Source organism: Lucilia cuprina, chromosome 5, assembly GCF_022045245.1.
Source record: "Lucilia cuprina isolate Lc7/37 chromosome 5, ASM2204524v1, whole genome shotgun sequence".
Classification (NCBI taxonomy): domain Eukaryota; kingdom Metazoa; phylum Arthropoda; class Insecta; order Diptera; family Calliphoridae; genus Lucilia; species Lucilia cuprina.
In genome coordinates, this window is record NC_060953.1 from 65561397 (window position 1) to 65564443 (window position 3047).

Here is a 3047-nt window from a genome sequence, read left to right on the forward strand (position 1 = left end):
ATAGACTAGACTATAGACTAGACTATAGACTAGACTATAGACTAGACTATAGACTAGACTATAGACTAGACTATAGACTAGACTGTAGACTAGACTATAGACTAGGCTTTAGACTAGACTAAAGGCTAGAAATTAGACTAGACTAAAGGCTAGACTTTAGACTAGACTAAAGGCTAGACTTTAGACTAGACTAAAGGCTAGACTTTAGACTAGACTAAAGGCTAGACTTTAGACTAGATTATAGTCTACTTTGTACCTAGATTATAGTCTACTCTTATACCACAGTTACTATTAGTTTCCAAAGTTAATTATCAGAAATACTTTTGTTGTGTGCAGCTCAATTTTATGGTCCATTTACGTACATATATTTACAACGAGTGCCTGTTTCATCTTAAAACCAATTACAATTTTGAAATCTAAATGAATATTATAAAAAAAAACTGCTACTTAATTTTTCCCTTTGTTTTATATTTTACTTTCCATTATTCTCATTAAAAAAATCATTCGACCTACATTTTTAAGGCTTACAAAATGGTTCGCCTAACTATCATTAACTGGTCACAATAAGAAACTAATGTGAAGGCGATTATGTATGGTTTGTGGTGGGATTTTTTTTCAACTTTCTTTTTTTTTTAATGAAGCCATGAACTCATGGCTAAATCCATTAACATTATATATAATTATAATAACTATGATGAGAATTAGTACATTTACGATGATTTACTATGAAATTACATTTGTACAATATGCATACAAAACTTGTATATCGCAGATTGTTTTTTTTTAATTTTTTTTTTTGCTGAACATTTATATATTACATATAAATTTTGTAAATTAAATCCGTTCTTTTGTTGTTACATCTTCCGCTTCCGCTATCAATCTATGTAAATACACACAACGAAATCTACACACATTCATAGACAGATGTAGTATGTAGGTATATTTATAACGTAGAATAAATGTAATGAATGAATGCACGTATATTAGGTTGGTGCAAGAAAATAGGTTTATAAACTTAAAAAAGGACCGATGGTCCTACGAGCCACTTTAGCTAAAGCAAATTTAAATTAATATTGATAATTTTGATAAAGCTGAGTTTTAATTTAATAGAGAATTACGAAAGAAGTCATGTTAATCGACATATGTATGTATAAGTGTATTTGTATGTCTACATGAAGATTCTCTATATGTGTATGTAAGTACATATTTACAATAATATAGTGTGCAAGCAATAATTGAATGTAAATTCAATGTTGTTTCTGTTGTCGTTGTTGTTAACACAATGTACAAAGAATGAATGTATTTTTATGAGTGTATGTATGTATGCATGTAGTATATGTGCATGTGTGTATGTGTTATTGTGTAAGTGAGAATGTGCAAATATATTCATTCAAGTATTCATTTGTATCTATGTGTATCAGTCTGTATACATACACAAACACATTTACACACACACACACACACTCATGCATGCATGTATTATATTGTATTTACATTATAAATTAAACATTTATCTCTGTCGATATTTACTTAAGTTAATTGAATTTTCCATAACAAAATGAAAAATGTTTAATAACATTTTCAATATGATAATTGGAAAGTGTCTACACATACAATCGCACTCAATGTATCATCATCATCATCTCTATGTATCTATTGCCGAAAATTAAACATGTATGAATTTATAGAATTGACATTAAGTTTTTAATTAAAAACAATAATCATCACATGTAGTTATGCATTGATTTAAATATTCATAAATATCGTAAAAGTTAAAAGAAATAAATACTAAAATTTATTTATTCATTTATATTTGTTTATTTACACACACATACATATACACACACATACATACGTACATATTCAATTTATTTACTAAGCTCTCAATGCGCGTTTAGTTTGGTTTTATTTAAAAATATAAATAGATTTAAAGCTAAAGCAAAAATCACTATGATAAATAATTTGTAATGAAAATATAACAATTGGTAAAATTAAAGTCATTATTAAAATGTATATTTATAAAATCCTTATATAAATACTTTATTAGTAAAAGATTTTATATGTTTAGATTTGTAAGTGATTTCAGCTTTTTATTAATTAGTTTTGTTGTTAATGATAAATGCTTTAAAAATGGTTTAAATAATTTTTCATTAACGTTAATTTAAGAAATGTATTGTTAAATATTTGATTTAAGCCAAGGAGTAAAGTTAAATTACTATAAACAACAGATTAATTAAAAAATTTGAATAAATTGTAATAAAATAGTTTAACATATAATATTACCTTGTTGTAGCTGTAGCTGCTATTATAGAAATAAGAATAATTTACTAAATTTAATGGTCTTATTCATAAATGATTTATAATCTTATAAATGATTTACATATAAATCAAATGAAAATTTTGTTTCATAAGCCTTTTGTAAAATCTAATGTTATTTGTGAATAAGGGAGTTAAGGTCTTAATTATAAAAATTTATCAAAGGTGCCCTTTTTAAGGCCCTACACCACTCTAGTGGTTTTAGGGTATTATTATGCGACGACTGAGTCTATTGAGATATATCCTTCTGTTTGTGTGTCTACAGACGGATAGATGTAGAGCTTGTGCTCAAGCTAAGGTCGTAACTGTCACCGTACAATCTACGGCAAAGCATCATTTTATAGAAGTTTAAATGACACTAACGATTTTTGTAATGATCGGGACTTCACAAATTGACTTCAAACATCCTGCAGAAGAATTCCCCGTCACTTTCGATGTGTAAAGGTTTAAAACAAATGTCCACAAACACTACTTTCACTATTCTCCCTCCCCAAACTATTCTCCAAGTTCCAAGTTAGTAAGTTAATTATTTAGTTATTTAGTTATTTAGTTATTTAGTTATTTCGTTATTTAGTTATTTAGTTATTTAGTTATTTAGTTATTTAGTTATTTAGTTATTTAGGTATTTAGTTATATAGTTATTTAGTTATTTAGTTATTTAGTTATTTAGTTATTTAGTTATTTAGTTATTTAGTTATTTAGTTATTTAGTTATTTAGTTATTTAGTTATT